Source organism: Ixodes scapularis, unplaced genomic scaffold (genome assembly GCF_016920785.2).
Source record: "Ixodes scapularis isolate PalLabHiFi unplaced genomic scaffold, ASM1692078v2 ptg001584l_1__unscaffolded, whole genome shotgun sequence".
Taxonomy (NCBI): Eukaryota; Metazoa; Arthropoda; class Arachnida; order Ixodida; family Ixodidae; genus Ixodes; species Ixodes scapularis.
This window is the reverse complement of record NW_024610170.1, coordinates 10,577-33,613: the sequence shown is the minus strand read 5'-3', so window position 1 is coordinate 33,613 and position 23,037 is coordinate 10,577. Positions and strand designations below refer to the sequence as shown.

At 44.2% G+C, this 23,037-nt stretch overlaps 1 pseudogene; it reads left to right on the top strand.

The window, feature by feature from the left end:
- Positions 1-20,333: 20,333 nt before the first annotated feature.
- On the top strand, positions 20,334-21,925 carry LOC120838610 (annotated as a pseudogene).
- Positions 21,926-23,037: the final 1,112 nt, after the last annotated feature.

Here is a 23,037-nt window from a genome sequence, read left to right as displayed (position 1 = left end):
TATTTTCGAATGCAGACATCTATGTTCTATAGCTATGTTCTATGTTCACAGCTATGTTCTATGTTCTATGTGGGTCGCATGGTGAGCAACCCCATGCCGGAAAAGTTTGCTAATGCCGCAGCCAGGGATGTAACCAAGTTTATGAATGAGAAGATCCCTTAGATGAGGAGTCTTGAAACTGGGAGGTGCATTATGTTTCTATCATATCTTCTCAAAGCAGCATGCATCTGTTACCTTCTCGCAGGCTTCATTGTATGTTGCCTTCTGCACGCTGCCAGCATTTGGCAAATTCTGTAACTACGCAGTATATGCGTATAGTTACAGCATATTAACTGTCCAAACCACTTGCAGCAGAGAATGCCTCAGTAACTCATAGGACACAGCTAGTCGTTGAGTATCCCAAGTATGGAATCGGACATAGTCAACATAGCCGCAGTTCTGTTCCTTTGCAAAGTAAAAATACAAGCTCCTAAATATATTCTACCATAACTTCCCCGTCGATAATGGTTGCACTGCACATGTTTCCTAATGTTCACCTTTGAGGAAAATACAATCTTAGTGGATCCATATTTCTGACCAGTCCAAAATGCCTCCTGCAAAGCCTTGTCGGGCGGCTTTGGCCCCCTTTTGCTGCAGCATTAAATACTTAATTTGTAAATAAATAAAGAGTGGTGTTTTATAACGGGAAAAGTTATTGTTCCTTGTATCAAGCTAAAAATAAACACTTATATCCCATGAAGTAATTTAACGTATATTGGTGCTCCTAAGAAAACTGCAGAGCAAAACTGGAGCAAAAAAAAAAAATGCTGAACCAGACTTTCACGTAGTTCAACAACTCTACTCAAGTTACTGTAGTTTAATTACTTTTCGTAGTATTTTTGTAACTTTCACCTGTAAGTATTAATGTGGGCTAGTTGGTTAAACCTACTTAAAATATATAAAGAGCGAGACTCATGAGGACGTGCACAAGTCGGAATAAAAACAAACCAATTAGTGGTTAGTTGTAGATAGAGCAGGATCTCAGACTGTCAGAAGCGAGCAACATTAGTGCAACATTGTTACACCGAAGATACAAGAAATTCAGCCAGCGCAGCACGACTGCTAACCGGGGGTCTTTCACATGCATCACGAGTAGTGTTACACGATCGCACGATGCTCACCCAGATCGAAACGGGCAGGGGCGGGGATTGAACCCAGGATCACTGGATTTTGCAGCGCGAGCTTTCTCACCACGTGCTCCGAGGTGGAGTGCGATAACACGCTCGGCCACCAATCAATCAAGACAAGATGGTCCGATACTCATAATTGTCGTTTCAATGAAGACTCAAAAGGAAGAGAAGTGGGAGAAGCTACACTAGACATAAATGACAAAAACAAAGGAATGGAATATAAAGAACAAAATAAATTAAAGAAAAAGCACTGATACTGCACGAGGCATGATGCTACAGCAAAATTGGGATTTTGAGCAATTTTCGCAGCACCTGAAAACGAATTTTTGAGCACTTTCGAGAACACAAAACTGGCTTTTGGAGCAGGTTGGATCACATAAGCATTAAATTAATACCCCTTTGAGCACTTGAATATCACGCTCCAAAGTAGTTTTGAGCATGCTGTTATAAAATTTGAAGATCACAATAATTTTTCTAATAAACTTTTTACAGTTTGCAAATCTCCTACCAAGTGGGTTTTTTTTTTCGGTATAAACCACCTTGTAACGCTGATATTCACAAGCTTAACTACAAAACATCTATCACGTCCGGGTTGGGTATTTTGAAATCCTACCCATTAAAACGGGGCGGAGCCAAGAAAAAAACAAACACAAGCAAAACAAAAACATGTCGACGCCTATTGGTCCAACGTGACTATGACGCCAATGGCTTTTCCTTTTAGCGGCAACAGCCTTTTTTTTTTAATTAAAAATTTGCAGCAATAGGCACTTGCACGGCGTGCAGTAATGGTTAATATAGTTCGCAATGCTTTTAATTAAGAACAAATGTCGTTGCGCTAACATTAAATAACGTCCAAAGATTCAACTGCAAGGTCGCACGGTTTACCCAGACGACGCGGAGTTGGCGGAGTCGCGGACGGACGTGTTTACGCTGTTGTGCGCGCGAGTTTCCGGTCGGACCTCGCACGCTTCCAAAGGTTTGTGGTTTCTTCATGTCATTGTGTTTTTATAATCTCCAGCATCTCCGCGCAATGAAACACACCGTACTCAAAAATGCCAGTGTGAGTTTGATGGGGGCGACACTGTTTGTATTGTCCGCCCAGCTAGCAAAGCCTTTAAGTTTGCATTTATAACGTGAAATGTCGTGTTTGAAAGGTACAATACCAGGCTAGCTGAACCAGTCCCTCACAAACTGTTGTCTAGACTGGTCCTCGGCCGCGAGTAGCACACATCCAAGAAACTGCCTTCAATAGCAGCCAACTTCGCTCAACTCGGAGACATGTCGGAAAGGTTCCGCACCGCGGGATGCTGCAACGCCGAATTTTACTGGCAGGAGTACCGCAGAGTCGCACATGATCGCTTGCGAAGGACCTAAACACGGTTATATTCGAAATATAAGATAGTCACACTTTAGGGACACTTATAAAAGACTTGGCATGTTCTTGTAAAGTATAAAATCTGCAACTTCAAAATCTGTTTCTGGAATAATGCGGGTCGACTGCATACCTCCTGAAACAGTGCAACCTCGTCTGAATATTTTAACGTACCTATGCCTTCACAGGCATGAAGCAGTCTCTCAACACGAACAATGACCGTTTTGTCACCACATCAAGTGAAAAAGGAGTTGGCTGGGCCGTTGCAGGATTCAAAAAAAAAATATTTAGAAAGCGGTAAATATATATACAAATGTGCAAATGAACTAGTCCTACTTAGTTTCTGTGGCCTTGATTTTCTGGTTCTCGTCACCGTCTTGGAGCTCTGGCGAACCAGCTGTTCACCTGCTTGGTCGTTGAATCCATGTGCTCTAACAGTGGCACCTCGATTCAACCTCTTGCGGGCACCGACCGATCTTATAATGGCTATGCCTCGGGCGCCTACCACAAGTGAAGATATTTGGGTGCACGTTCCTTCCAGTCGCTGCCAAGAGTTGCTCCTACTGGTTTCCAGTGAATTGTCGTTCCGGCTTCAGGTGCCCTGGGTCGCCACCGGGAATTCCTGCAAGGGCCTCTGGCAGACTTGTACGTAGTTCAACTACTCTACTCAAGTTACTGTAGTTGAACTACTTTCCTCAGTTGTTTAGTAGCTTTCAATTACAATTTTATTGCGGTAATTAATAGTTTACTTTAATTACTTTTCCTGGGTAACTTCTACTCAAAGAACAAATTAGTTTCGAATTTTAGTTGTTGTTTTGTCTATCAACAAACATTCTTGCACAAAAGAGATAAGATGTTGGATAATCAGCTGATATTTCCAAAGAGGGGGAAGCATGTGGCGTAGAAAGAGGGGGGAAAGAAAATGAATTTGAGAGTACAAAACCCCCCAAAATTTTGCCGAGCCCCCCCCCCCCTCCCCCCCCCTCTGCAACAACACTGCTACGAGGCGCGGGGAGCGAACAGGCACGACGCAAGAGAGGCCGAGTAACTGCGGGATTAGCGCCGAAGACTGGGGTTTCTTTGTGTCCCGAAGCTCAAAAAGGCTTGACCCATTCCAAGAAAGGGCTGGTTCCCGCTTCTCCCCAACGTAGAAACTCTCGCCCACTAGAGGAGGTGCACACACTGCATCCTCACTCAAAAAAGGCAACAAAATGCAGCACCTGCTCTAAAGCTCATCTGGTGCTCCAGTAGTTTTTGATGTACTCGAAGAATCGCGTGCTAAAGGGCAACGCAAAGCGGACCTTTTTTCGTTGCCTTTTGTCCGAAAACATTAAATATCCAGATCTTCTAAGATTTGAAGATAGTTCGAGAAACCTTAGTAATTCCCCCGTTTTTATATAAAAATGATAAACAAGCAGTGTTGCGAAGTACTCTAAGCACATGGTACGTAAAGAACTACTGTTTAGAAAACTTGCACTTTACCTGAGGTACATTCTGTGGTTATGTACTTGTACTTTCCGAGGAAAGTAAAACTCCCGACTTCAATGTACATTCCCCAAATTCGAAAACAATAAAATTGCGTATTGTCGTCTGAAACCGCGCTCTTTCAAGACGTCATCTGCTCATTTCTCTGGGTGAAGTAACGATGGCTGTAAGACCGACAGAAATAAGTGGCTTATAAGTTGATCGTATCAAATAGCTCTTTGAGCGAGAGTAAAACAACTACTTTGTGGCGACTTCACTTTATACAATATTTGCTGCGATTTCTGTGTAAAACGTATGCACCTCCGATTACCTCTGCAGCAATGCGTACCAGGTAAAAAACACTATATAGGGAATTAAAGGGCATGATGAAAGATTCTGTTAAAAGTACTTTTACTTTACCTTGAAATATATCGTATTTATAGTACGTTACTTTAAGTACACTGCACCCGGTGTACTTACTTTTTTACTTGAAGTACATAACCTCTGATTTACATTGTACTTTGATTCAAGCACTTTTTAGTTGTACTTTACGCAACACTGTAAACAAGAAAACACTGTCTAAAAATCAAGCTCAGGCAGTGCTAAACGTCGAAGTATAAATGACATAGTTGCGGTTCATCATTGAATAAACAAATAAGAACGTACAAAACAATTAGGCACACAGAAGCAGAACCAGCTATTAAAGCATTTCTTTGAATAAAAAACAATTTCATCCCTATCTGGCTAGCAGGATTTTGCTAGCGCGTCAAAACCTATGTACTTTCTTTTTACCATAAGAATATATAAAAGTAACTTCAAAAGTAATTCGCTACTTTTTTACGGTAATTAGTAATTTTCTTAATTACTTTTTATTTGAGCAATTTCTACTCTACTCATATTACTTTTCAGGTCACTACTCTGTAACTTAATTACTTTTTTTTAGTAACTTGTACATGTCTGGCCTCTGTTCATTAGAGAGTTTTTTTGGTTGCCGCTGAAACAGTCATCTGGATGACCGTCGAGGTCGACTTGCAGGGGACACGCCAGACTCCGTGGTTTAACCATCGCCACTAGCAGCCCGCTCCCGGTTGGTTCGCCCTTCCTCTTCGTAGCAGAATCCCCTTCACCAGAATTTAGTTGCACTAAATTTCTCACGTGGCATGTTACGCAATCTGTACCCAGCTTCCCAGTCACATCACATTGCTTAGGCAGCCAGAAGTTAGTCAGCCTCACTGGGCATCAGCTTTTTTAGCTGAAGGTGAGAAATGTGGCCAGTGCAGTACCCCTGCTAGCCTATGGTCTTTAACAATCATTATTATCCCAACAAACGCAATATATTTACCTGCACAACCATATGGTACAGCGAACAAACTCCTCATTTTTAACCATGTCATTAATTAACTGGGTACTTCAACCAGTATATTTTTCAGTAAAGATAAAACATGCAATCTTTCCTACCTACCAAGTGTTTGTTTCTACCGTATGGCAGCTCAGAACATACAGCAAAAGCTTGCGCCACACAGCAGTTTTAGCTTGTCTTACTAAAATGACTGTCTGCAATCTAATTTCCATAAAAAAATGTCAACATGCCTTCACATTTCAGATAACATAAACAATCTCTCATTTTAGCAGTATCCCGCATAGCATTCGACATCCCATACTTCAGGCTAAAATGTATGTTTTATCACTTTTGCATTTATACACGGTTAGTGCAGAGAGGGATTTTTTTTAGTAATAAGGTTAAAGACGGTGTACTAACACATATATCGTTATGTATTGCGATATTCTCTGCCTCAATGGTTTCTCTCATTGAGAAATTGAGGCAGAGAATATCGCAAAACATAACGACATATGTGTTAGTACTCCGTCTTTAACCTGATAACTAAAATAATTAGACTACCTAGTCTTACATTAATTTTAATTTTAGTTGAGAAATCATTGAGGCAAACAATATCACAAAACTTAATGATAGATATGTTAGTACTCCGTCTTTATCCTTATTATAAAATGTTAGACTACCTAGCCTTATATTAATTTCTAAGGGTAAAAGCTGAGCTAGTTGGTTCTGAAACATATTGGGTAAAACCAGCTGAACAAAGGAAGTAACGTGACAGGAAAAAAAGATTGGCGAACAGACCGCTGGACTACCAACTGTTTTTTATTAAATCTTCCTCTTCTTCTATTAATTCATTAATAACATTCGACATCCCATACTTCAGGCTAAAATTTCTATTTTCTAAATTAATTTCTATTTTAGTTAGCTTACGGTTTAGCTTCCAACTGAAGAAAAAAGGACAAGTTATTCTCCATGGCCCTTGTTCATAATGCAAAAAGAAAAAAAATTGTAAATATACCAGAGTGTTCTTAGTCAGCCCTGCGTAGGTGTCTCTTTCTTTTGTGTGTGGACTTGAGTGACTGTTTTCCGGGAACGCTGTTCCCCCAGTACATCATGAGCAATCAGCTCGCCCGAACCTCCGTGTCAACGGAGGTTCGGGCGACAATAGACATGACGACAATAGAAGAAGTCTAACAATGTCTGGGACTCAGCGCGTGTCCTGTGCTTTGCCAACCTCAGCGCGTGGCTATGATCAACATGGGCGGCATGCCATCGGCTCCACATCACGTGGCTGCTTGTTCTGGCTGAGAGTACAACTGCACGTTTTTCTATAATTTCTTTTGTGAGGTTTATTGCATGGGAAGAAAAACGGACGAGTGCGTTATTGGTCTTCAGGCACAGCCCTGCAGACAATAAAAGACGTTCAATCACACCCCCACGGGAGTCTTGACAGGTAGTGCCCCACATAGGATTATGAGCGCTAAAATCTCCTAAAATTAAAAAAAGGTTGCGGGAGCTGTCCTCTTAGTTCCTACAGCTCTTGAAGGTTTAAAGGAATGTTAGGGGGTAAGTATAAAAAAAATGTTACAAGGCGGTCCAGAAGGAGACGTACTGCAACAGCTTCCAGCGGCATGGAGGGGAACTTGAGAGCAAGCAACTCCACTCTGCACGACCACTGCAACACAAGAAGGGGTGGAAGAGGGGCGATCTTTTCTAAAAACCTGATGACGTCTTAAAATGTTAAAATAATTAGTGTGAAGATGGGTTTCTTGCAAGGCGACAGTGATGAGCCGAAGCTGATCCATGAAATAGTTCACATTAATATTTCTTAAAATACCGCGACAGTTCCATTGCATAAAATGTAACTTGGTCATCTATAAAAGGTATGTAAATATGCAACTGAAAAATAGACCTAGTAAAATAAGTAAGACTGTAGAGACAACAAAACTAGGTGGAAGACATTGGGATTATCATTTGGGTGGGCATTTCCCACTCCATATTGTCCTGGTCGGACCCAGGAGTGGACAGATTGTCAACATCTGTTGACACCTCCACCTCCTGAGAGGTATCCGTTGTTTTGAGAACAGCACTTGTCCGGCCAGGTGTGCGAGGGGGGGGGGGGGGGGTTGCAGACGAAATGGGCGATGGGTCGTCTGAGCTCGTCTGGTCCCCTCCTTTCACAGGAGCTGCATGGGCACCATGCTGCTCCTTCGGTAGGGGGGCCCAAGAGCGAGAAGTTCGCTCTGTCTTACCAGGCGGGGACCTAGGAGAGGGGGCAGGCGCGGCTGCTGCCAGCCTGTCCCTGGAAAGAGGAGCAGCACGCGTGCTACCACCAGGGGCTGGAGGATGCAGCTGCTGCCCCTGTCGGGGAGCTGGGGCCCAAAAGTCGTCCGACAGGATCTCGGGAGAGACCTGGGTGGCCCTCGACTCCGAGCGTGATGCAGGGCCCCTGCGCACCACCTCGGCGAAACCCCCCTTTGATAAAAAGAAGAACGGCTTCTTGGCTTCTGGGTATAGTATGTTTTCCTTTATATTGATAGTAAGGATGTCCTTTTCTAGCTTTCAAGAGGGACATGCACGATAATAAGCAGCATGTAGTCCACCGCAATTAGCGCAGTAGACCACAGCCGCCTCGCAAGTATCGGAAACATGACCTTTACTACCGCACTTCGCACACGTCTCCTTCCCTCGACAGCTGCGCGTTCTATAACCAAAACGCTGGCAACGGAAGCACCGCTGGGGGTTGGGGACGTAAGGGCGGATGCGGCAGTTCAAGTATCCTGCCTTGATTGCATCAGGAGAGTGTGCCTTTCGAAAGTCAGAACAACATGTCTCGAAGGGATCTGTTCGCCATCTTTCCTAAACATGATGCGTTTTACGGCGACGACACCGGCACCTTGGAGTCCCTCGAGGAGTTCTTCCTCACTAGTGTGCAAGAAGTCGTCCTCGGAGAGGACTCCACGGACAGTATTTAGTGTGCGATGAGGGCTCACCAACACCTTCACATCAACGACGGTAGTCAATTTAAAAAGTGCGAATTTTTTTTTTTTTTTTTTGTGTTTACTTTTACAAAAAAGGTCTCCGGTGTGCTGTTTTTTAGCCTTGTAGGAAAACCCTACAAGGGTTTCTAGCACTTTTGCTACAATAAAAGGTGAGAGGTTTGAAACAGGTTTTTTTTCATTAAGCGAACAAACTAAAAATAAAAAAACTTAGTAAATGTTTCTACTTCACATTATTTGTGGATGGTTTTTGTTCAGGGCAGCGCCTTTTAAGGGCGTGCCCTGAACGGGGTTTAGAGGGGTGGGGCGCCATAAGAGGGCAAAGAGTGTTCAGGATCCGCGGTGCACCGCCCACCACCGAGCCCAACAAGGGGTTAGGTAACTCACCATATAAAGAAGGGCTTGGCTGGAGACATTACGCTAACAGTGCTGCCAGGAAACTATACCCAAGTGTGGGTCAAGACAGGTATATTGCCACCCAAGGTTAGCCCTTGCCACCAAAGAGGGGTGAAAAAGGAATAAGAGAAATGAGAGAGAAGTAAAAGAAACAGGAAAGGTAAAGGTGAAAGATTGAAGGGGATAGTAGACGAAAAGGTGACTAGACTGAATCATCCTGGCCGGGCTTTACCAGGACTCCCGTGTACGAGAAGCGGGGGCCAAAGTGGTGTATCGCTTCACCCGGGGGGCCCCGAAGGGTCCAAACCTACCCCGGGCTTGGCTCAACCACCAGGATGCCCGTTTCCCCGGACAAGGGAAAGCCACTCACAGTCAGCAGTGGGCGGGCAAACCCGCATGGCTCGGTGTCCGTGGATACGCCACTCTCCAAACACCTTCTTTCACAGGTGCTCCCTGCGGGGTCTGTTTACTTTAAAACGAACATGTTTTGCAAGTATATTCTTTGTGGAAACTCTGGAAGAAATAGCAGATAAGACACTTTGTGAATCGACAGAAATGACTGCGTTCAATACACTGTTGTCCAGAATATGCTCAATGGCTAATAAAATACCATAGAGCTCTGCAGTGAAGATGCTTGCAATTGAGTCAAGCTACACAGCTCTTTCTAAGTTACTAGAATAAACTGCATAACCAACGAAACTTAAAGATTTCGACCCGTCGGTATAGTACTCGGTGCAACCTTTAGATATCCTTTCTTGCAAAGATAGAAACTCTTGCTGAAGAAACTGTGGAGCAACGGTCTTCTTACTGTATTTGGTGAAAGACCAGTCACAACATACGGTAGCTCGTTCCAAGGGGCAATTCTCTCCATAGAGTTTAGCAAGTGAACATCACTTGTGGAAGGGACAGGGAGGTTGAGAGAGCTACAAATACTTTGAACTCGAAAACCTAAGGGGCGCACAATTGTTGGCTTGTTTTCAAGCAATTTACAGAACTGTGGGGTCTGTAAAATACTATACGCAGGATTTTTGGGATCCGACAGGACTTTGTAATAATAACACAGGCTCAAGTACTGTCGGCGTTTTTCAAGAGACATTTGAAGTGTGTCCACTCCAACAAACCACGGATATCCGTCGGACGTCCGTGGAAGGTGCGAACCTCCTGCGCCTAAAGCGGACGTCCGTAGAACGTACACCGTACATCCGTTTCTGTATATCCAAGTCGGAGATGTGCCGGATGTCCTAGGGATGTCCAAATGAGATTTTCAACGGAAGTCCGCCGAACATTCATTTATAGACGTACACAAGACGTCCATTTCTGTACATCCGAATCGGAAATGCACCGGATGTCCAAGGGATGTCCAAATCAGGTTTTCAACGGATGACTGCCGAACCTCCATTCATAGGCGTACGCAGGGCATCCATTAATGTACATCCAAATCGGAGGTGTACCGGATGTCCTAGGGATGTCCACATCAGACTTTCAACGGATATCTGCAGAACTTCCATCCGTGGAGGTCCACAGAACATCCATTTCTGTACATCAAAATCAGAGATGTACTGGATGTCCTAGGGATGTCCAAATCAGATTTTCAATGGATGTCCGCCGAACTTCCAATTATAGACGTACGCAGGACATCTGTCCCTGTACATCCAAACCAAAGATGTACTGGATCTCCTACGGAGGTCTACATCAGACTTTCAGCAGATATCTGCAGAACTTCCATTCATAGGTGTAAACAGGACAGCCATTTCTGTACATCCAAAACGGAGATGTACTAGATGTCCTAAGGATATCCATATCAGAGCTCCAACAGATAGCAGAAAAGAAATATACACAAATGGCAGTTTATATACAGCCCCCATTGCTTGGGGACAAACTTTCACAAATCACTTTTATTTAGAGACGTGTAAGCTATGCATGGTTCTGCATTTCTGAAAGCACATATTTTACAAGACGTTTTAGAATTATAACTTTATGGGCATTTAGGGAACATTAATTTGTTTACAGACTGTGTTCAAAATATAGTTTCTACAAAGTACTGCTCCAGTTACTAGTTGTTTTTTATAATTTGCAATAACGAAGCGGTTCCAACAAAGATAAAAAACGAAAAGCCAAGGCAGCAAGGACTCTCGTGCGTGAACAAAACACTCTCTGCTTGCCTGCAAGGGAATATTAACCACCAGCAGGTATTTTTCATATTGAAATTAAGTTTACAAAAAATATTGTAGTCAAGCCAGGAACACATTCTTCAGAAGATTGTGAAAGTCAGTTTATTCAAGGTATATTCATTCATTGCTGGAACTCGTCAAAACCTTTGATTGGGCAGTTTCTACCAAAGCGCGGAAGTTGTTTTAGAGTCGATGACCAATTGATTATTCAGATGCCTTCATGGTACTGTTATTTATTCAAATGACATTCAGCTTGTTGCTTGATAGCATGTCCTATGATACAGAGAAGTTTGATTGAGGATATAAACTGCAGTTGCGGCAGCGGAATTTTTATTTGTCACATAAAGATTAAGGGCAGAAATCATATATTTTGCTTTATGAACCCAAAACAAATCGTTTGAATGAAAATGTCGCTGCCACACGTTTTAGGTAAGCCACCCCAATTTTGTTTTATTCCCTTCATAATAAAGTTTTCTATCTTATTTGTACACCATACCTATACCATGCTTAAGAATGCAAAAAAAGACGAAACTGTGCCGTCAGTGACTGTGATTATAGAGCTCCAGAAGCTGTATCAGTTGCACGATAGTTCGTTCAACATTCAACTCCCCAAAATCATTGCACATCTATGGCACTTTCACGGAGCGCTTTTGCTGAAGACACATACATAAAAAAAAACTTTTTTTAAAGATTTTTCTGCATTTTTATTGAAATATTTATATTAATCTTTCAATAAAGTCGGCATTTCGCATGAGCATGTTCTAGCTCGCCGCAGTCGCAACCCCATGCTAGCCCAGCTGTAGTTTTTTTGCAAACCATTCTCCCTACCCATATAATGTTTGTACAGGATTTGTGTAAATGTGAAACCTGTTTACAAATAGGTGTCCGTTTGAGTAAACCCATACAAAGAGTTGCATCAGAATGTGTGTATGGGCCAACCATTTTCATCGGTAAATTTGTATCAGCAACTCCTAATAACGTGTGCACAAAGAATGAGGTCTAAATGTTGGTGAAAAGGGCTTGAAAACGTAATCTAAAAACATTACTCCAAAGCAGGCGCTTGGTGTTAGAGATGTACCGAATAATTACACCACCTAAATCCTTAATATAAACCGTCCTCTGTGTTGATGCATCCTTATCTTGTGCCAGCAGAGCCAGCTAGGTCTTTCATGAAATGCTCTTTAACAGGCTGCACGACTTGAAAAAATACAGAACCCCAAGTGTTTTCCAACGTTACGAATGTTGATCACATTTGAACTGTTTGCTAAGGCCGGCCTAGTGATCGACAATCGGGAACTCGGTCACATTAGTCAACTTAACAAATTTAAAGTATAAGTAGCAGCACTGAAAAAGTTCTACGATCATTTGGATTGAGGTTACCCAGCAAAACTGTCAGATTAGTCAATTTAACAAAAGTATAGACAGCACCACTAAAAAAACTTTTACATTTATTTTGATTAAGGTTGCCCCACAAAAGCGTTTCAAATATGCAGTCAGCATATGAACAGTCCTTTCTACAGCCTTAAGGCTCTACTACTGGAGAAAATCCAACTGCTGTGATCTCCATCTCCAACATGATGTGCGTAAGCTCAAGCATCGATTCCACAGCTCATAAAAGTTCTTCAAATTTAAAACTTCCATCAGGGGACCTAAATAGCAAGTATCAAAAGGCGTTTATAAAGTCACTGCAAGGCCGAAACATAAATACTCGCACAGATTTTACATTGTTTTGTTACGCATGACAGGTTGTCGTGCATCGGCTTTTCCATGCATCGTTTTCCCGATTCACAAAAAACCGTCATGCATCGGCTTCCGAAACGCTTCGTATGTCAATTAGAAGTGTTTATAAACCAGAATAAAAAAATTTCACCGAGATACCTACACTAGAACTTTATCAAATATCAATAACAATAGAGCTCACGTCTGGAGAGCCGCATCACACTTGCCGATCGTTGGCGTACTCGTAAACAATGTGCATGCTGCTGCAGCCCCGAGTTTCTCGAAGTGCACACCATGTGCACTTGGAGAAGCGAAACTATCACTGCGGCAGGAATACAAACTGTACTTCGGGGATAGGCGAAATAGTGTGCGACACTTTCAACAGGCGGCACCACCAGAGTTAACGCTCGCGTGAAAACTCGAATGCTTCGCTGCCCTCGCCTAAAAAGAAAATGGTATTGGACATTTTTTTTTTACTTCCTTTCTTATTTTTGGGGAGGGGGCTTTTCTGTGTCTCTTTTTTTCTCTTTCCGGTCTTCCTTTTCTTTTTCTTTTTTTGCTCCGGACGTTTTTGAGTGTCGCCGACACTATGAGAGCTTGGAGCCTCTTCGAACGACCTCCCCCTCCGTTTTAGGCTGGTTCAGGCGTATGTGTTTTCAACTGCACTAGACGGCTCCTTGTGTCCCACTATGAAGCGTTGCGCGGATCTCGGTAGTCATATCAATGACCTCATTGTAAACGCTCATAAGCGGTCACTACGCAGTCGGTTATGCGCAAACGGAACTGTCTGAACCAGAGTGTCGAGCCAAAAATTTTATCGGTTCGGTTCGGGCTCACGGCTTTTGGTCCAGTTCCCGTTAATCTCTGGGAACATAAATAAAAACCGGTTTGAACCGGTTTGAACAGCTAATTTGGGAATACATTTTCCGCGTTATTTTGGCAATAAGTACTATTTCCGCCGTCAAACGAGTAACAATTTTTTTTCTTCAGAGGTACAATCCACCTTTATTTCCAGGCACCGAAAATTAGAACTAGCGTTATTTAATTTTGACATAAAAGTAAAAGAAAATCGTTAACAGGCAAAACGTCGTGTTCATATGACCAAACATCTATTTGTTCACCTGAGTCACATATATTTTAACCTAATGGAAAGGAAGTCACAAACTTTGGTAGCTCACCTAAAATACCCGTGATTGATACAACTTTCCATCGCAGTATTAAAAACTGAACCGTAGTTGTGCTCTTGAACTAAGGAATCGGAGTGCATACAAAAGGGAATGGGTATCTCGTTGTCATATATATAATTAATCATAGTTTACGAAATACGTTTTATAATAAACAGGGTGTGGCTTTAAGGACAAACATATTTAACACGCCTTTCAAAATTCGAATTTCAAAAGAAAATGCCTGAATTAGGGCACGCCTGCATAGCTTTGCCAAACGTTTTACGTCATTTTTTTCCCCCTTTAAAGCTCATTTTTGAGGTAGTGACGTATTAAAAATAAAGCAAAATTGGAGGTCGTGCATTTTTCACGTCCTCTCCTATACCAGCCTGTTTGTTGTCTGCACACTGGTTTATGAGCTCGCTCCCGGGTGGCTTGCTGCACGCAAAGAACGCTTAAAAGAATAAGAGAGGCTGTCAATGAGCAAGATAATCGCGATAATTAGTACTTTTAACAAAATATATGAACGATGACCACCTGGGAGCAAGCTCATAAACTAGTGTGCAGACGACCAACATCCGGCAGTAGGGTATAGGAAATGTACGACCACCGTTTTTGCTCTATTTTTAATATTTTACTACCTCTGACTTTAGCTCGGAAGAAATAAAGAAAAAAAAAATACAATTTTTCGCGAAACTACGTCGCCTATCCAATTTCAAGATGTCCGTTTTGAATTCGAATTTCGCAAGGCGTGCCAAATCCGTTAGTCGTTACGACCACACCCTGTATTTGATGACAACGCAACTGAGCTAAAAGCAGTTCAAATATTTATGACAAACGCATGTATTCGTAGTCACATTGGGCCAGTGACACACCTACACTGAGCAGCAATCAACACGCTTGTCTTCCTGACCAACAGTTTTACACTCAGCACAGTGATGCAGGCAAAGAATAATATAGAAAGGAGTGATCAAAATAGCTCACTCTCACTACCTATAATTTAAACGCACATTTGTGCTGAGATCGAATCTGGCCTAAAATAGCGCATATCCGAGTGAACATTTTCCTTTACAGGATAGATTGGCATAGCATGGCTGTGGAGGTTTGTTCTTGACAAGCTGCCGGTCAATTTAATTTGAAAATAATCATCAGCCTTGCTAGTTGATATTTCATTTTATAATGAAGAGAGAAAAAAGACATTCCAAAATTTTGATCACCGTTTTATATAACTAACAGTAAGCCGAATAGCAATGACTGTCGGAATAAACAATCAACGCCCGAATATAAAAGTCTGACAGAAAACATAGTGGCATGCATTAAAAGGGGTGATCGTCGAGTGCTTTATTAAAGCCATTGAATATGAAAAATCAGAGGGCAGTGTGTTTCAATAGACCTTTTGCCGAATTATTCAATCATCAGAGAGAATGCCGGGAAAGTAGGTACAGGCGCTGCGCGTGCTGGCGTCTGCAACCAGAACTGTTTAAAAGCAAAAATCTGAAACAAATAGCACGAACGCTTTATTTTAGTCAATACTTATATTACTTTGTAAAGGGAAAGCGAGCGCGTGTACCTACGTTCCCAGCATTCTGTATGATGCTAGGGTAATTTAGATAAAGGTCTATTAGATATGTAGAGCGTGGAAAAAATAAAAAAACCTAAAAAATGTTAGTTCGAGCAAATATTGGCTGAGGAGAAAATTCATAATAGTTCCTAGAACAAAAGAGTATTTCACGCTCTACTCGACATTGCATCTACTTAATTGGTCACTTTCGCGACAGTGTGTGTGCGTAATCTTCATAGTTCCATCACGCGTCCCTGTGTACTTCGTTTTTGTTCAGCCCAAAACAAACAAAAAACTGCTGCTTATGACATAAAAGAGACATTACCAAATTTCTATGTGTTTGAAAAGTTAAATATGTCCCAGGAACACATAGTTATTTAAAGCTCTCCCAAATCACTTTGGGCCTTTGAGCAAAGAAAAAAAAAAAGGCCGGAAAAGATTTCAAGAGAATTTTTCAGATAATTCGCCACGGTCGATCACCCTCGGGTTATTTTCAACGTGATCAACATCCACCAGCTCGCCTGTACATTCAACGCTTTTGCGTAAAGCTTGAGAAGTTGTTCATGTATGATAGCTCAGAACAATTTGGCATATCTTCATATGTGCGTCCACCGCGAAATCGTATAGCATCGATTGTTTGGCACACGTGACGGAAGAAATTAAAGTTCTTCCAAATTCGTCACGCGTCACAAGCTCTGTAATATAAATTAAGACATATAACATATTAAAATTACCCAAGGCTGTGGTAAAAGATGGGAAACTTTGTGGAAGAAAAATGACACAGGAAGGACGTCTCAAAGTTGAATGTAGTTTCCCATCTTTTACCACAGTCTCGGGTTATTTTCCATTCTCAGGCTTCTTGTTTTTGGGGCCTTTCCTACACAGATTACCAATAATAAAGCCAATACCTTTGCAGAAGACACCGAGAACGCCTGTATCGACTCGACGCGTAAACAGGATGTGATGCCTCTAGTGCGTACGTTGGAAAAGCGACACCGACAAACGAAACATAACGTCTAATGTCTCCAGTTTTCCCGCAGGATGGTGCTGCGCCTAACAAAGTCACTTAGGTCGTATATCAGTAAGTGACCGTAAATGGATGTCCAAATCATTGTGGGAGCCGCCCGCTCCACTTCCCTGATTAGGCCCTATGGCCGCGGGAAAAGCACTCCGAGCTGTCCACCTGTCAGCCGGAGCGCCCCGTTTCGTCCCTCGGAGGAGCAGCCATCTTGCCTGCTTACCCTCGCGTCGCATACCTCCCCCCCCCCCCCCGTGCCCCCCTCCCCCCCTTGCGGCGACACGTGAAACGTCCCCCTGGCGGTTGGACCTTCTTGGGTCCGAGGCTGAGGCCGCGAGCAGAGAGGAAGAGAGAGGGGGGCCTTGCGCCCCGCTCGAGGGGACTGCTCGCGGGGACATCCAACTGTTCGGACGTGTGGCCCGGCCCTCCCTGACGGCCCACCTCCGAGCCGCTCTCGGGGAGGCACGACAAGGTAAGGTCTGTTCTTTCCTGGTCGCCCTTAGCGTGTTTCTTATCTGTATATGATTAACACGTAAAATAAACATCCGATTATCCCTTGCCTTCGGCGTGTCCGTGTGCTCTCTTTTGGGAGTCCCGGCTAACGGTTGCAGCCGACAGTCGAACCCGCCGCAGGGCTCAGCATGATACGCTGTGGAGTGGTAGGTTGAGCGGTCGGCCTCCTTGCCGGACGCCCTCACCCCTTTGAGACCTCCACAATCTACAAAATATAAAATGAGAAAAAAAAATGGCTAAGAGAGTAATTATATTTTTAGACAAAAAAAAAAAAAAAAAAAACTCGTGATTTTGATTGACCGTGCATCGAAATGTCCGTGTACCAAAATGTCCGCGCACCAAAAAGTCCCACATCAAAATGTCCGTGCACCGAAAAGTCCCTGCACCGAAAAGGCCGCATGAAAACGCCTTACATCGAAACGCCCTACACCGAAATGCCCGGATCCCGTGGCGAAAATGCAGACCACAGGAAGCTTTACAACGAAATACGTTTTTAACCCCCCCCCCCCTCTTTTTTTTCTTCTTATTTTATTGCTTCTTCACAGAATACGCTTTAGTCCTGAGGGACTCCCTCCTCCGTTTGGGAAAGGGGTGATAATTCGACGATTATGTTTGTGTCACTCGTTCGCAGTAATTCTCCGTTGATTTTACTTTGCACCCAAAATATAAACAAAATATGGAGGTGGTCGAAGCTTGGGGAAATATTTGAAAATGACGCTGATCTTTCTTCTCAGGTATCCCTCCCATACATAGTTCCAGTTCTGTGCAACGACGAATTAATAAGTCACATTTAGTACTTTCAATTCTTCACGGGGACAACTATCTGAGGCATTTCAACAAGAACGAAAACATGTTTAGGTACCTCAAGGATGCTTACGTGTAAAATAGGTCGTGCAAATATTTTTCTACTTTCAGTAAATTCCGCTAAAAACTAATCCCTGACGTTGATAACTTGCAAAAACACTAATACCCATTAGTTTTCTTCTCCGCGCAATGGCAGACACGGAAAAAATAAAAGGAAAGAAACAGCTACCCCCCCCCCCCCCTCAACTCGCAATTAGAATAAGACGCCCCGTGAACTGACGCTAATTAGATACATACGTCAGTGTTCAGGATAGTTATGCGCCGGGGGTGGCAAAGCATAGAGCATGGGCTGAGCGTCGGATGTTAGAGTTCGGCTATTCTCATCTTTAACTAAACACGACCCATTACCCAAATGCTTCCAGAGGCTGATTGTCATCAACCCGAGCACTCGACTCCGGCTCATGACAATCGAGCACGTTAGGGTGCAACGCGACCTGCGGTGCGAAGTCCTGATATCATGTGACGTCACGGTGTCAACAACGCTAATAAATCTAGAGACGTTCTAAATTGAAAACCATTTGACGCAGTGTGTCACGCGACTACGTCACATGACATTACGAGGCCACATGACGTGACATTGCTTCACAGCATATCTTGACGACCCCCCATGCGAAGGCCATAAGAGCGCGCCTCTCTGCTCTAGACCGGCCATAGCCCTTCATGAGTTGGCAAACCAGCACACGTCAAGTGGCATATGGCACTGCGAGCCGATCTGGCACTCGCACAACCGTAAAACGCCGAGATGCCCCACCCCCGAAAGACAGCCCACCCCAATTTTTGCTTGATTACCTATATTTTTTTTAAACACCAAAAGATAGCCCACATGTAGTAATAGTAGAGTGTAGGATCAATGATATAGCCTCGACGCAAATGCAGCTAGTTAGCTATGGCAGGATATAAGCGAACATTGCTGACTGCAAAGTAGTCATCTTTGCTTCGTTGCCCCTCGCCCGGATAAGAAGCTTGGAAGGGACACACGACCTAAAAATAGGATTTTTTTACTTTTCTTGATTGCACACCGAAAGGAAGCCCACTCCATATTTTCACCCACTTTGCTCTTGATTTTAGGTGGGCTATCTCCCGGGATATTACAGTAAGTCCTTTTCCGTAAATTTTATTTTAAACGCCCGCGAGATGATAAGGGGCTACGTGAACGTAATAAACAGTGAACAGTGAGCTATGTCAACAATTGAGACACATTTGGACTTATTATTGCCACCAATCTGACTCATTCATGAAATATTTTCTTCGAAGATGGCCATTAAGTCTAGTTTCTGTTTTGAGGGGGAACTAATCGAAAAATTTGAATAGCTTCTCTGGATTTGGGACACATCAAGACACGACTATCGCGATAGAATAAAGCAGGACAACTCCTGGATTACCATCGGCAACCTCTTACATATTCATTTCTTAACTTTTGTTTGAGTGAGGTACATATTGTGAGTACGTCAGCTGGATCGCCGCGCGAGCGTAGTTCAGATTTTGACTGTGAATAGGTGACCAGAGATCAACAAGCTAGTTTGTGTGCACCGTTTCTTAAACGCGTGAAAACAGCGCATTAGCGCAATAACACCTGGACATGTGTTTCAATTCAAAGCGCTCTTATCCCTCCCTGTGTCTGCTCCCTCCCCCGTCATCTCACCAGGGTGGAGGAAGCTGTGCTTCGGAGACTGCGGGCTTGGGTGGCCATTACACCGGCTGTAACCTGCACATGGAGCTCTCCACCCGTCACACGACAGGCGACATGCCCCAAGTGTCCCCTAGACGCGACGGAACCGGATGTGCATCACCTTATATGGACTTGTCCTGGTCTACAGACTGAGCGCACTCGCCTACTTATAGCTGCAGGTCTCCAACACAGTGCACCCACCAGCTACCATAAGTGGCTGCATAACAACCACTATCACAAGACATTGCTTCAATTCATCCATACCACAGGCCTTGTAGCATACATATAAGACATTTATGCCTAAAAGCAACCCCTACATAATAAAAAAAACTACTTTATTACTAACCAACTAGCCCAACTTTCTACTTCATTATTAACTAGCGACCTATTGCGTTGTCATGTGAATTGTCACGTCATTGTTGAATTGCTGTCGCTTGACACCTCCACTGACCAAGTTTTAACACGCACTAACATAAAAAAGCCTATCCTGATAGAAAAGTCGTTTTTGAGTTTTCCTGTACATCAAAGTCTCATCATTATTTCATCAAGCACATAAAGATGCAAAAAAATTTAGTGCATTCTAGGTTAGCCATAGTAGTATTTGTAGACAAGTTCTTCTCTTCTACACGGGAGGGAGCCACCTCACCGAGAGAGAGCACGAGTATCGCGCAAGCGGCTTGGGACCGTTGACCAATGAGAGACACACACACGGCAAGCACTGTTACCTGCCATGTCTAGGCAAGCTCGTCGAACTCGAACTCAGTTCTCGGTCTTCTCAGTTGTATTAACTAATCGTTAATAAACGCTTTCATAACATGGTGTCAGAAACGGAACACGAAAACGCTCGCACGTGAAGTCAAGACCGATGTGAGTCGCACGGCGCAAGAGTTAAGGCAAGCGAAGACCAGCAGCGCAGAAAATGGCGGAAGACAGCGGCACCGCTACTACGCAGCAGTCGGGCAGGAGTTCGAACGTCCAACTTCCCATGCCGGGAGGGGACTTCGCAAGTTTGCTGCCTCCTCCGAAGCCACTCGACATGTCCGGAGGCCTGGAGACATCCTGGAGAACATGGTGGGACGAATTTAAGTTGTTCTCAACCGCCACTGCTCTGAAGTCGCAAGACGCCGAAGTACAGGCCGCGACGTTCCTAGTCGTCATAGGGGAAGACGCCAGGCGAGTCTACAAAACGTTCACGTTCGAAAACCCAGGTGACGAACTGCGCGTTGAGAAGATAGCGGAGCTTTTTGAAAAGCATTGCAAGCCAGCTATCAACGTGAGCTATAGGGACTTTGTATTCGGCACACGGAACCAGCATGACGGCGAACGATTCGATGACTGGCTTACTGAGCTGCGCACGCTGGCGAAGCAGTGCGATTTTGGCGAGCTACACGACCGCATGTTGCGAAGTCGAATGATTCTTGGAATGACCAACAAGCGACTGCAACAACGCCTCATCAACAACGATCCAACTTTGGAACAAGTGATTCAAAAGTGCCGCATGGAGGAACGTGGAGCCCTACAGTTCAAAGATATCCAAGCTGGAGCATCGCCTGCCGTTGTACATGGACTCAAGTCCGAGACATGCCCTCAATGGGGATACTCTACGCACACAAGCGGAACATGTCCTGCCAAAGGTACGAAGTGTAAAAACTGTGGTCGGAGGGGACATTTCGCTCGAGTGTGTCGCGCGAAGAACAACTTACCGAAAAATAGAGCATCACCACGGAAGAATGTTCGCAATGTTGAACGATGCAAATCTCCAAGTTCCAGCTCCGAAGAAGAAAAGTTGGTTTGTGGTCTATCCAACAGTGTTGGTGATGAACAGTTCTGGAGAGCTGAAGTCAGAGTTGCAGGAAAGGCAGTTGACAGCAGGGTGGACACAGGAGCAAACTGTTCTGTTATGTCTGCAACGCAACTGCGACGAGTCACGAACCAGAAACCGCAAGCAGTCACTACGAAAATAGGTTCGTTCTTTGGCCATGTCAGCAAAGCGGAAGGCCGCATTATGCTGCCAGTCGCCCATGGCAACCAGAGTACCGACGTACAGTTCTACATCGTGAAACGGGAAGTACCCACAACGATAAGCGCTACCCCGTTGCGGAACGACTGAACCTGATCAAGCGAGTGGCGTCAGCGGAAAAGCACTGCAACCAGACAGTAAAAGAACATGAGGACGTCTTCCATGGACTTGGTGAAATCAAGGGTGTCAAGTATCACATGAAGCTCAAGCCAGATGCTCAGGGTGTTACGCAACAGCCACGTACAGTCCCAGTAGCCATCCGAGACCAGCTGAAAAGCCACCTGGATGACCTCGTGCTACAGAAGGTGATTGCACAAGTGACAGAACCAACAGAGTGGGTCCACCCAATCGTGGTTGTGAAAAAGAAGGACAAACTCCGACTGTGCATAGATCCACAAGAGCTCAACAAGGTTCTCATGCGAGAGAACTACTGCATGCCTACACTGGAGGACATAGCAGCACGACTGGAGGAAGCCAAGTTCTTCTCGACGCTCGACGCAGCCACGGGGCTTTGGCAGATCAAACTAGACACACCGAGTTTGTACCTCTGCACATTTGCAACACCGTTCGGGAGATACAGATTTCTCCGAATGCCTTTTGGCATATCGTCAGCTCCCGAGGTGTTCCAGAAGACTATGCACGTGGTGTTTGAAGGCCTCGACGGAGTTGAAATCATGGTCGATGACATTCTTATCTGGGGAAGGACGGAAGAGGAGCATGACCGTCGACTGCAAGCCGTGCTGCAGAGGTGTTGTGAGGTCAACCTTAGACTGAACAAAGAGAAATGCAAGTTCTCTCAAAGCCAGGTCAAGTACTTGGGACATATCTTGTCACCTGAGGGACTCTCGATTGACCCGACGAGGGTACAAGACATCCTTGCGCTCCCAAGACCATCAAATGTGGGGGAACTGAAGAGCTTCCTAGGAGTCGTGAACTACCCTGGCAAGTTCATCCCGCACATGTCCGACACAAGTGCACCGTTAAGGCAACTCTTGAAGAAAGAGGCGGCCTGGTCCTGGACAGAGGAGCACGATAAAAGCTTCACAGCACTTCGAACAGCGTTGACTGTTGCACCAACTCTGCGGTTCTACGACAAGAACAAACCAGTAACTCTGTCAGTGGATGCAAGTTCCAGAGGAACGGGTGCAGTGTTGCTTCAGGAGGGTCAGCCAGTAGCCTACTCATCGAGGTCCTTAAATGACGCCCAAAAGAACTATGCCCAGATCGAGAAGGAGCTGTTGGCGATTGTCCATGGATGCAGCCGATTTCACGACTACATTTTCGGGCAAACCGTTACCGTGGAGTCGGACCACAAGCCACAAGAGGCGATCTTCAGAAAACCTTTGAATCAATGTCCTCTCAGATTACAAAGGATGAGACTGACCCTACAAAAATATGACCTGCTGGTGAAGTACACTCCCGGTAAAGAGCTGTACATTGCAGACACGCTGTCAAGAAACCCTTCGAAGGAGGAAGAGTCGGAAGTCTTCGAGGTGAATGTCTTGGAGTGTCTCCCTTTAAGAGATGAAACACTGGAAGAATGTCGTCAAGCAATCAGCAGGGACAAGGATCTGAGTACCATGCTGCAGTATGCAAAGAGCCA